Below are 13,136 nucleotides of genomic sequence, written 5' to 3'. Positions count from 1 at the left end.
GTTTTGCCAAGAATTCCAAAAAGACGATCACGTGTCAAATAACCATGGAGACGCGGTTACAAAAGGAACACTTATTCCTTGCTCCCTTGTTTAGACAGAGCAATCTAGAAGCTGCTGAGCGCGGAGGGAGGAGGCAGCGCTGCCTGCGGCTGCACGCACCTGCTGCTGGGCGGCTCCAGGGTGGTCAGGGCCGCCGCCAGGGCTGGTCCAGCCGCTGTCAGTCCCGGGGATTAGCGCGCTCCTGGGGGAGTTGGGCTGACCGCAGCGCTGGACCAATTAGAGTCTCCAGACTTGCCTTGTTAGTAGTTTCTTCTAATGGTTCAGCAGCAGTTTTGATATGAATCCAGGAGAGAACTCATCTGAGGTATTATTATTGTTATTATTATTACTACTACTACTATTATTATATTTCATCCGGTTCCAAGGCTGGTTATTTACATGTTGAGCCTTGGGATACCAACCTAAGGGCAGTTCCAAGCCTGGTCCCTTGAAGTGACTGCATTATTAGATTTGTGGCGTATAATGGCTTTCCTTTAGACACCTTACATAAATCAAGGTGCCAGTAAATCAACAATGAAGTGATCTTATTATTGCTTTTAAAAAATATATGCACAGAAATAGTCTCATAACAGATGCTCTGCTGCTCTGCCCCTGTTCCTTGGCATTCCTGTGCCTTTGCCTTCCTGCCCAGGCCTTTCCAAGCCTTCGGGAGGTGGGCAGGCCCAAGTCAGAATTAGCACTCCCAGTATCAGCCAGTGAGGGACTCATGTTGGTGGAGAAAAGCCCCCCAAGTGGGATACCTCTCATGGGTGTTTGATAGTGCTCCCTACAGGTCCCAAAAAGGCCTGAGTCCTAGCTGTCCACAGAGCTAACCTATTTATCAGCTGCCCTTCCTGGCTCATCTCATTTCCTCCTTGCTTGATCAGTGCTCCCTGGCATTACCTCCCACCATACAGTGACCAGTTCGTTCATCCTGGGAACCCCCCAAGTCCCAGATAAACCAGGCACAAAGTAGGATACATTACCTTCCCAAAAAACAAAAAAACAAAAAACCCATTTGTACTCAAATCCTAGTCCCAGGGTTGGTTTCCATAGTACCTCAACTCAAGGCAATTCATACTGACAGAAGAGTCTGGAATGAGATGTGCCTCTTATCTGGGTATTCTTTGTGAATAGAGCCCCCTGGAGTTGGGCAGTACTGCAGTACTGAGTTCCTTAGATATTTAGGGGTAGGAATATATGAGAATGGGTTTTTCACCAAACTTGTACTGGATATATCGTTTGTTTACTTTTTAAAAAGCACATAATAAAAACTTGGGCTTTTAAGAACAATTAGCAAATATTTGTTTTCTAATTTTTAAGGAATCATTTTCATTTAAATTTTTTAAAAGGAAGGAAAGAAGCCAGATTTCTTTTTTTGATTTTTATTTATTTATGATAGTCACACAGAGAGAGAGAGAGAGGCAGAGACACAGGCAGAGGGAGATGCAGGCTCCATGCACCAGGAGCCTGACATGGGATTCAATCCCGGGTCTCCAGGATCACGCCCTGGGCCAAAGGCAGGCGCTAAACCGCTGCGCCACCCAGGGATCCCAGAAGCCAGATTTTTGAAAGTGTTTTGTTATGATTTTAGGGCAGTGCTTTTCACAGTTTTTAAGCCTCCAAATCTTTTTGTGATGCAAACCTACATGGCTCCTCCAGTGATAGACAGAAACCAGGGAGCTGCCTTAACTAAAACTGGGTTCTGGGGCTGGAGCCCCATCTATTTAGCTGTTCCCTCCAGCACCCCAACCTCCTCCCCACATCAGGTGACCACTAAGCACTTCCTAAGAACCCTGAGGCTTTTGCGGGACCCCTTTGTGAAAACCACTGTGGTAGGGGATTATTTACTGGCATGAAACAATATCACTAACTTTTTTACTTTAAAACCTGTTATAACATGAGGGGCACCTGGGTGGCTCAGTTGGCTAAGCACCAGACTCTTGGTCACCACTCAGGTAGTGATCTCAAGGGTTGTGAGATCAAGTCCCTCGTCAGGTTCCACACTCAGCAGAAGAACCTGCTTGAAGACTCTCTCCCTTTTCCCCTCCCCTCAGTTGCTCTCTTTCTCTCTTCTTCTAAAATAAATAAATAAATAAATAAATAAATAAATAAATAAATAAATCTTTAAAAAAAAAACAAAACATGAGAAAGGCAGGTCAAAAATCAGCACACAAATGCTATCTCAAGTTTGTGGGGGAGAAAATAACACTGTATTCATATACCTTGAGAAAAGGCTAGAAGGAAATACAGCAAAGACATTCATGATGGTTATCCCCAGGATCTTTTCACACTCTATTCTGTGCCAAAGCTGTATTACCTCCATTTCCTACAATGAGTAGGAATTATTTTTTAGGCAAATGAAGACACAACACATGATTTTAAGGAGGGGAGGAGAGCAGGAAATATTAGTCTAAAATCTCATCCAAACAATAGCAGCATCGACTAGATTTTCATCATTCTTAGTCCTTGATCTGAAGAGAAGGGCATTACTCAGGTTTAGAGGGTTTAGCCACTGAAGACTGCGTAATGCAAGTTATAGCCTGTCAATTTCAAGCTCAGCAAGGTCTTTGAAGTTTCTGATAATGATAGATGAGCACTGCCTATAAAATAAGCAAAACAAGGGGTAACTCTCCTGCCCCCATTGCAATGGAGTGGCTCAGGCTATGCAGTAGGCAGTGCCTCCCACAAATGTGGGTGCAGTCAAGTCAGACATATGACTAAGGAGCCTTTTTCAAACCCGAGGCTATAGTAGAGAATTTGTGGGTGTGTATTTCCCCCACTTGGCTGCCCATCAGAGTCACCTGGGGAGCTTCACAAGGTCGAGTTTCTGCGGGGGCACCTGGGTGACTCAGTTAGCTAAGCGTCTGCCCTTGGCTCAGGTCATGATTGTGGGGTCCTAGGATGGAGCCCTATGTCCAGTTCCCTCCTGGGGAGACTTCCCTGGGAAGTCTGCTTCTCTCTTCTCTCTCTGCCCCTCCTCCCTGCACTTTCTCTCTCTCAAATAAATAAATAAAATCTTTTTTAAAAATTGGGTCCCGGGATCCCTGGGTGGCGCAGCGGTTTGGCGCCTGCCTTTGGCCCAGGGCGCGATCCTAGAGACCCAGGATCGAATCCCACGTCGGGCTCCCGGTTCATGGAGCCTGCTTCTCCCTCTGCCTGTGTCTCTCCCTCTCTCTCTCTCTCTGTGTGACTATCATAAATAAATAAATAAATTTTAAAAAATAAAAAATAAAAAATAAAAATTGGGTCCCCTGCATGCCTGGGTGGTTCAGTGGGTTAAGCATTCGACTCCTGATTTCTACTCAGGTCATGATCTCAGGGTTATGAGACTGAGCCTCGCAGTGGGCTCTGCTACTAGATGTGGAGCCTGTTGGGGATTCTCTGTCTTCCTCTCCCTCTGTCCCTCCCCCTCCTCAAGAAAATCAGGTTCCTGGCCCTACCCACTGATTCCCTGACACCTCCTGAATGGCACTTAGGACCTGCATTTTTAACAGACACTCCAGAGGATTCTCATGAGACACCTCCATGAAGTTCATCATCACAGCTAGGTTTTAAGTTCTAGGTAAGAAATGTATATGCCTGTTGGCTGGTGTAACCTAGACACTGTGTGCACAACCCCCGGTGCTCTAACTATCCAGGGAGGCAACTATTTATTGGAAGCTCACTCTGTGCCTCATTTTGCTAAGTGGTTTCAAGTCCATTCACCTTAATTACTACTCAAAGTATGCTTCTATTCATTTTGTCAATAATGAAACAGATTCAGCAAGGTTAAGAAACTTGTCTAAAATCACTTGGAAAGAAAGAGAAGCAGCATTGGAATCCTGGTCTAAGGCTCAAACGCTAGCTCATCTCAATTAGCTAAACCATTTCTGGAAAGTTCCATGGCTTTTTTCCTTCCTTTTCCTGGGAGAAAAATGGTACCAGAATTCTCCACTCACCTTCTTCACTTCCTATCATCTAACTGCTCCTCCATTCTACACGTGCTTGTGTGTGTATATGCGTGTGTGTGCCCACCCGTGCACACACACATGCACATACCCTCTTTTAAGTTTTACCTGCATCTAAAACAGTACCAGAATTCTACCCCCAGGACATTCTATACAGAGGTTTATTCTCACAATTTTCTGACTTCTTGTTATAACATGTCTTTCCTAAGCTATAGGAAACCAGTTATTCCTTGATTCCACTGTAATTCTCTTACTTATTTGAAAGCAATCACTGCAAACCATCCTAAGCAATTTGGCTATTCGAGTTACAAGTTATTTGATGGTGGTGTCCACATGCTCCACTAGTCAGAAGTCCACGGAGGCTACAGGTTTGCTCCTCTGATCTCCTCACCAGATGATGTGATACAAACAGAGCCCATCTCAGCCTGAATTCCACCAAAAAGTAAATAGTGATTAGCAAGCAGACACATACACAGCCCTTCGACCCGTTCTGTGAGCCTGGGGACATCTCAGGGAGCTGTCCTTTTAGACACTTCAACAGCCTCTCACATGAAAAGTTCATTTGAGGCAGATGTGACAGTACTGTCAGTGCAGTATTTAGCTAACCTACTCAGGCAGGTGATAAAATCAACCTTTTAACAACCAGGCACTGGACTGGTTGGACGTCCGAGCACAGTGCCTTTCCAAGAGAGCAAGCAACTGGTCTTGCTAGATTCATTTGCAAAGTTCAGGCAAAGCAAATACACCATAAACCTTTCTAGCCATCTACTTTTCCTGAATGTCATTATTTTCATCAATGAAAAACCATGTTAGAAATCCATTATGCTAATTAACACACCCATGGGTGCTAGGCTAAGACAGATAATTGGAGCACTTATGGTAACTTCCTCTGGACTGTGGGACTGTGATCTTTCAAATGTTAGCTAACTGCCCCTACAATATCAATGAAAGCTAACACACACATGCACACACGCATTCTTGCACGCGCATGCAAGCACACGCAACATCTTATCTATGCTTTAGCTTTAGAAATAAATTCTAGACAACATATCAGCATAATAGCCACCACTGAATAAGCACTAACTGTATTCCAGGTACTGTGCTAAAGGTTTGAACAGAAAGAAAACTGATCTCATTTAATTGTCACTGAAACTGAGGCCCCAAGAAACCCAACTAGAAAGGATGAGCTGGACTCATACTCTGGCTGACTTGACAGCTATGAATCTTAACCCCTCCAGGAGACTGGCTGCCTGTAAGTTCCTCTAGGCCTCCTGGGAATTCCTCAGTCATCATCAACAATATTTTTTCATTCTTGGCTCAAAACTTTGAACAATAAATAAAATCCCAATCCCTGGGAAATAGTGCACAGCATGACTTCTGAGCATAATTGGTTTTGAAGCAGGCTTGGGAACTCCTCCGGGGTGATAACTGTGTTCTACCCAGAAACGTATAGGGGAGCTGTCAGAGCCAGCTGTCAGGCCAGGGTGGCCAGAGTTTGAGTCCTGCCCTCCTTTACCTGTTAGGCCTCAGCATAGAAGTCTCCCCTTCTGCCACCCTCGGCTTGGTGTCTGAATTTGAACACATCAAGTTGCCCCAAGGGGTGAGGCACTGAAGCTGAGGAGGAGGGGAGTCAGTCACAGCCCAGGAACACCCTCCCTCCCAATGGCTACAATAAACCTGGGAGTTGCCACGGCAGAGAGGAAAGACAACACACTGGGGTGGGGTGGTGAAGCACCATCAACGGCTGGATACTTTACGAAAAGAGAGTCAAAAGAATTTGCTGATGGATCAACATAGGGTCTCCAAGAAGAGAGAAGTCAAGGCAGACCTTAAGATTTGGGGCCTGAGCCAAGAAGAAGCCAGTTGCCCTCAACCAGATGGGGAGGGCTATGAAGAGCAGGTCTGAAGGGGAACAGCCAGCCTTGTGAAGTTTGAGAAGCCTATTAAGTATCCCCCGTGTATTGGTTTCCTATTGTTTTGTAACAAATTAGCACAAATTGACCAACTTGAAGCAACACCATCACCAGACAGTTCTGTAGGTCTCCGCCCAAGAGCACCTCAGCTGGGTTTGCTGCTCAGGCTAAAACGTTGAAGTCGAAGTGCCCATTGGACCATGTTCTTGTCGGAGGCTCCAAGGAAGAATCCACCTGCAAGTTCATGTTCGTCATTGGGAGAATTCAACTCCTTCCTGTTGTAGGCCTGAAGTCCCTGGTTCTCTGCTGGCTGTGAGCCGATGGCCGCTCTTACCTTCTAGAAGCTGCCTGCATCCCTTGCTACTGGGGTCCCTCCATTTCCAAGCCAGAAAGGGTGGGTCAAACCTTCCAGCTTTGAGCCTCTCATGTGCTCTCCTGCCACCAGCCAGAGAAAACTTTGCCTTTAAAGGGCCCTTGTGATTGAATGGGACCACCAGGATTACCTCCTTTTTAACTGTATCATGTAACTCGGTCTAATTGTGGTGGTGTCATCCATTACATTCTCAGTCCTAGGGATCCTGTGGGGAGTGCACACCGGGGTGGGAGGTGTGGGCAGAAAATCACGGGGGCTTTCCTGGAATCCTCTCTGCTACCCAAATGGAAATGAGGAGGAGACAGTCTCTTTCAGAAACTTCCAAGGCTGCAGGATGGAGCAGGGGGGTAGGGGGACGAGCCCATCTGGATCTCTTTAGCCGCTGGAACTTAAAGCAGTCAGGAGAGAGGGCCTGGCCCTTTGAAGGGCCCCATAAAGCTGCGTCTCTGAGCCCCACCATGGGCCTGCCCTGCCAATCCTCCTGCCTGGGCCCCGGGGCATCTTGGCTGCGGTATCCCTGTGTCTGGCAGGTGAGTCAACATTTGGCTTCTCTCCTGGGCTTTCTTGGAAAGGGCTACGTTCCAGGTTGGCAGCTGTGCTGGCTGGGAAGGAGGAAAGAGAAAAGCCAAGTTCTGGGGGCCCTGCTGCCAGGCAGGACACCTGGGCCTTCTCCCCCTCAGCCACTGAGAATAAAGGGAAGAAATTTCACTATCACTCCAGGGAAGCCAGAGTGACAACAAAGCAAGGTGGTAAAACTCTCAGGCAGTGGAATCAGATCAGTGACCTAGCCTCTCAATTTCACCATCTGTAAAATGGGGATAATCATTAGTAGCTACCACCTAGGGGTTTGTGACAATTAAACAGCATGTTTTCTGTAAATCATTTACCACAGTGGCTGGCACATAGCAAGTACCGACCAAAGCCTACACAATGAATGCTGTTAACGGAAGGGTAAAGGACTGGCAAGGACTGGCGAGAGAGGCTGCTCAACCAGAAGAGATAAAAGGAGGAAGGGATCAGATAAAGAGGTCAAGGGGACAGCTAACCCCCTTGATAAGAAACTTAATATTGAAATGCAAGTTAGTTATGTCTATAAAGACCTATGAATTTACCAAGGACAAGTGCTAAATCCCAAGGCATGATGGATTTTGATTGATTGATGGATTACTGATGCCATGCAGTAAATCTGGATATGGTGTTTCCAAGGCTCCTGGATAGCCAGATAGGGCTTCTTTTTCCTGTAGAAATTCAGGAAGGAAGAGAGGGACAAGCAATGGGCAGACTACCACGTTGTATGTTGCACACCACATTTGGTTGCAAGTAACAGAAATCCACCCAAGCTTAGTGGGGTGGGTTAACATTCGAGTCATTAACTGCAGTTCACTCAGCCCTTCTGTATACAACAGATTTATCCCTGCTGCATCCCGAGGACTGCATTTCCTACCTTCACTTCCCAATCCAACTCAGCCACACTTGAGCTGCTTATTCCATCAGGAAACACAGCAAAGGCCTCTTTTACTCAGGGCAGCACAGTGGGGAAATGAAGATCACAGCCTCTACCAGCATTGCTCCAAAGACCTGAGAGTTCCTTGAGTCGACATCGAAGCATTTCCCTTATCTGACAAAGACCACCAAACCCTATTGATCATCCACTTTGCAAGGATGTGTCCCAGGGACAACACCCTTTCTCCAACCAATGGCCAGGACAAAAGCTTCTCAGGACAGAGGGGCCATGGGGACCTTTAGATCTACTGAAAGCAGGCAGTGGCATAAAAACAGGTCTCCACCTCTGACCAAGGTGGACAAGCTAGGACCAGTTTGGAATCCCCCGAGTGGGAACTTGGAGAACATGCTCATTCTAAGGCTGCAACAGGTAATCCCATGGACAGACACCCAACAACAGGAAATTAAGGAAGCCAGGCCCTGCCACTGCTTGGGTGTCAGCTCATTTCCCCTTTCCCTTTACAGCCTTGCATACTCTCGTTCCTCTTTCTTAAGAAAGTGAACATGGCATGAGAGTCCCTCAACCTCCTTCTCCGTGTTCTTTTTTTTATTTTAAAGATTTTATTTATTTATTCACAAGAGACACACAGAGAGAGAGAGAGAAAGGAAGAGACACAGGCAGAAGGAGAAGCAGGCTCCATGCAGGGAGCCTGACGTGGGACTTGATCGCGGGTCTCCAGGATCATGCCCTGGGCCAAAGGCAGGTGCTAAACCACTGAGCCACCCGGGCTGCCCAGCCTCTCTGTGTTCTTAGTCCAAATACTGACCATTATCTAACTGGAGGGGTATGTCTCTCAGTTCAGATTTTTAAAAGGCAGAAGTTGGTTGGAGCCTATGGATTGATACCAGTTCAGTTTACCTGGGATCCAGTTAGTGGTGAGGGGTGGGGTGTGAGAGTCACATGGTATAGGCATGGTTGCTTAGACTCACCTCTTTCTTCCAGTGGGGTTGTGAGTGACTAGATACTCAGAGGAGAGGCAGGGCATGGCAGCTACCCTGAATGTATCCACCACAAACCACCCCCAACCTAATTCAGATTTCACAAGTCCCCTCTTATACATCATCGCAGAGTTCTTAGAAATCTAGAAATAGAAATCTAATCTATTCCAGAACATTCTCAGATGGACCTGGAGGGAACGAATGCATCTTTGTAACCTCCCCTTCTTCCAGAATCAGACTTTCAATATTATTTGGAAACTAGATATACAGAAATCCCATTCTGCAAAAACAAAATCTTTTGTAGTTAATTAAGTGATTATCTTCTACTTTTCTTTTCACCAAGTCTGTTTTCATAGGTAGGCTTGCTTACTGTGGGGTACACCCATATGACTATTTCTCTGGCAATAGGGTGTCAGGGAAGAAGCCAATTAATTACAGGAGAGTTAATGGCCTTGTCCAGGTTAATAGTGAAGCCAAGTGCCACTTGCTGAACCTTCAACTCTTCATTAACTCAAATCCCAGTTGTAACTTTCTGCTGGGGCCTGGCGTTCTGAGTTTCCTTAATCTACCAGATAGAAGCAGAGCAGCAGCAGAGGCTGTAAATACTCTGTCAGGGCATGAGGAATAACAACAATAAGGCATTCATATTAGGAGAGGAGATTCATTCATCACGGTTTGTTTACCCTCTCAACAACCCAGTAGATTTGCTGTTGCTGTCTCTGGGGAAGCAGCTGGTGTAAGGAAATCAGATTGCAGTGAAAAGAATGTGAGCTTTGCAGTCATATGGGCCTTATTTCAAAACCTGGCCAAGGCCCTTTACTTCTTAGATGGGACAAATCTGTACGGCAGCTCTGATTGGTCAGTGCCCATGCTCTAACCCTAGTGAGAGAGCCTGAATGTCAACCTGCTTCTTTGGTCCTCAGTTTTTCTTCTGCAAAGTGAGGAAATAATAATAATACTGTTTTCATAGGATAATTGTGAAGATTACGTGAGATCCCATATGTGAAAGCCCCTTGTATCTGGTAGGTGCTTATTATGTTTGCTTCTTTCACATTATAACGGACTTTTCCCAGGTTGGGCTAATCTTCTCTTAAGGTTTCAGAGGGTTTCTTCTAAGGTTTCATGACTGACCAATGCAAAACAAAGAGAGCTAATGAGGAAAGCCAGACTTTCCTCATTCCTGTGGGGAAAAAAATCTCCCCCGGTTAGATCCTGCCTCAATGTGGCTTGAAGTTCAATCTCTTTTCCAGATCCTCCCCTCAATGTGGCAGAGGCTTCTCACTGTTCCCTAATATCAGCCCTCCTCTAATTCTATAATTATACAATCCTCACAAACACACCAACTGTACACTGAACAGATGGCCAATGAGAGAGACTACATTTCTGAGCATCCCTTAAAGATGACCATGTGGTGAAGTTCTCACCAATGGGATGTGAGAAGAAGTGAACTGTGCACTTACTGAGACTGACTGGGCTTCTCTTTTCTCTTCTCTACTAGCTAGAATGTGAATAAGGATGCTGGTTAGCTGGCCCTGACCACATAGATGAAGACAATGAACTGAGCAACAAGATAGAAGGAACCTGGGTCTCTGGACAACTTCATGCAACCCAGCTGTCCTGGACCATCCACCTACTTCTCATGTTGCATGAGAAAGAAACACACTTCTGTCTGGTTACAAATTCTCTACTGGAGGAGTCTCTTACTACATCAATTTGCTCTACTCCCTAACTAATACAACCACTTTACCTTCTCAGAATTCATCTTTACAACTTGCCTTGAGCAAAAACCATCTGGAGCCAAGATCTGATCTACCTTTAGGATAGATAGATCAGATTTCATAATCTGGCCACTTGTAAACCAGATCCAGCCCACAGGCATGCTTTGATTTATTCCTACGGTGGATTTTTAAAATTTTAGATTTGTTGTCAACATTTTGAGAATTGAGAAGTTTCACCTAAAAATCGAAATGTTCAGCTTTTCTTGAGAAATCAGAAGGTCTGGCAACCTTGGGCCACATTCTTGCTTGGAAACATTCGGCTGCTAGCCTGCTTCAGTTCATCATGGTCCATGCCTGTCACACACATTGTTGTACCCTTGGGTCTCGCTGATTTGGGGCCCAATGACCTGACTTCTAAGTCCCAGAACTTATGTCTCTTTGCCTGAGGGCTTTCTCTGGTCCTCTGAAAACTGCCTAGCCAGAGGGGCTAGAGAGTGAAAGCACTACTACCTCCAAAAGACCCCAAACAACAACTGATAGGAGTTGATGTATAAATATCCCAGTTTCCCATTTTTAGATGGGATACCTGGAGGGCACCTTTCCCAGAGGTTGCGTCCCAGCTGTCCAGAGCGGGAACTCACTCCATAATGCCCCTTTTATTGACTGGCTGCCTTCCCTTCTCTGTCCTGGTTCCCAGTTCCCTCCCAACATGTCCCAGAGTCATCTTCCAAATAAACTACCTGCTCTCAAATCCTACTCTCAGAACTTGCTTCTGGGGCAGCCTAAGTCACCAGCCCCTTTAGTCTTCCATGTGAAAGTAAGCCTTTATCACCATGTACTGTCATTTTTCTTCTGCTGAAGAAATATTTTTCTGTATTTGATTTTTATTAAAAGTGAAAAGAAAAGAGAAAAATCATTCTGGAAGACAATGTGTTTCAGAAAAAAATAGGGGAGAGTCTGTCTTTGTGGGAGTAAAGGATATTCCTGCATGTTTAACATGCAAATATTGGCCTGCTTAGTTCACTGACATTATCTCCCTGACCCTCAGCCGTTCATGTTTGTGATCCCTGGTTTACAGCATGAGAACTCTTGTTAAAAATTCAGGAGTTATTAGCCCCTGGCTTTGAATGAGGCTCTGAGATTAGCTAAGCAGCCACAGGGGAGCATACTGAGGGAAGAGGCAGGGAGACACGTAAGTTGCAAGCGCCAAACTTTGGAGGAAGGGCCAAGGCACTGGGACCAGGCAGGAGGGCTCACCATGGCATCAGGGTAGGGAGCCTGAGGAGAGCTGAAGCATTTTCCTGATCCTGTGAAAATCCCTTCCCCCACAGGGTCCCAGGGGCTCTGCATCCACATCTTCCACCAGATCTTAGCTCTCGTTATTCCAACACAACTTCTGGCTCTGGCTCTCCTGACTTGGAAGGAATTCCTGGAAGGTGGAAACCATTCTGCTCTTTATCCCCAGTGCCCGACAGTAGGGCTTGCCATACTGTGGGTACCTAATAAAGGTTTGTCTTAAATTTCTGTGCACCAGCTTGACCCTCGAGTGAGCAATCAGAATTGCTATGTAAGCTAGGGGGCGCTGTGATTCAATGTTCATTTCTTAGTTGGGGAGCTGAAAAGGTTTTTTTGGCTCCACTGCAGTGATAGTGAACTAGCTGGCCCCACACTAAAGCCAAGAACATGGGCGTTTGGGGAAACTAGCTATCTCTTACCTCATTTACACTCTACAGGTTTAAGAATGTGGGTTCTGGGGTCAGACTGTCCAGGTTCAAATCCCAGTTCCCCCACTTATTAGCTGTGTTACTTTGGGCAAGTCACTGAACCTCTCTGTGCCTCCTTAATAAATGAGAATTAAATGAGCTAATGCATGCAGAGTGCTTTGCACTGTGCCTGCACAGAGAAGACTTAAAAATATGTTAGCTATTATTGGCTCTGATTGGGGACAACAGGATCCTGGTTAAAAAGAAAGCCAGAGTAGAATATTATCTAGAAGGATATGTTAGTTCTGGCATTCAAAGCCTCAAAGCTAGACATTAGGCACAAAGAATATATTCCAGACCAGAGCTTCTGAGCTTTCCTGTGGCATCCATTGAAGTGATGGTCCCTTTCAGAATAGTTAAACGTACAAAATAAAATACATCAGATTACAGAGAAAAACAGTTATATGGCTATCAAAATATTAAACAAATGTGCGATATAATACTGGTACTCCTTTATTCACACATTTAAAAAAAAAAAACAAAACAAGATCCAGCAGCAGGTCTAAGTACTACTGTCATTTTTAAATAGAGATGAGCATCAAATGTCATTTTCTAATATTTGTGACACCTATAATGTGATATGAAAATATCTCTGACTTCAATGTATGGCAAAGTCATCGGCACTGTTAATATAATCTTGAACAGAAAGAAATGCCAACTTTCATTTCTAGATTAGCAAACATTAAAAATAAATAAATAATAAGGCTTTTTCCCTGCCCAAGGTAAGAACCTCTTTCCTAGGGAGAGCCAGAAAGAGCCCAGGAGGGCATCTGGGCATATTAAAAGATGCCCAACTTGGCCATCATTCCTTCCTTCCTTCCTTCTCTCTACTTTGTACAAACAGACATAGGGAATCTAAGCAGGACTGTGATTTCTGGAAGGGGGAGTGTGTCTCCTTCATGAAGTCAAGGGAGCAATGCTCCAGGAGAGTAGCTTAT

At 45.4% G+C, this 13,136-nt stretch overlaps 1 long non-coding RNA gene across 1 annotated transcript; it reads left to right on the top strand.

Moving 5' to 3' along the window:
- Positions 1-96: 96 nt before the first annotated feature.
- On the top strand, positions 97-11,735 carry LOC112666078 (uncharacterized). The gene is made up of 3 exons (XR_003140722.3): positions 97-364; positions 9,688-9,739; positions 10,216-11,735. It is a non-coding gene; the product is annotated as an uncharacterized LOC112666078 (long non-coding RNA).
- The last annotated feature ends 1,401 nt before the right edge of the window (positions 11,736-13,136 follow it).

The sequence above is a fragment of the Canis lupus genome, chromosome 20 (genome assembly GCF_003254725.2).
Source record: "Canis lupus dingo isolate Sandy chromosome 20, ASM325472v2, whole genome shotgun sequence".
In the NCBI taxonomy this organism is placed as follows: Eukaryota; Metazoa; Chordata; class Mammalia; order Carnivora; family Canidae; genus Canis; species Canis lupus.
The sequence above is the reverse complement of the archived record's forward strand: the minus strand, read 5'-3'. Positions and strand labels throughout refer to the sequence as shown.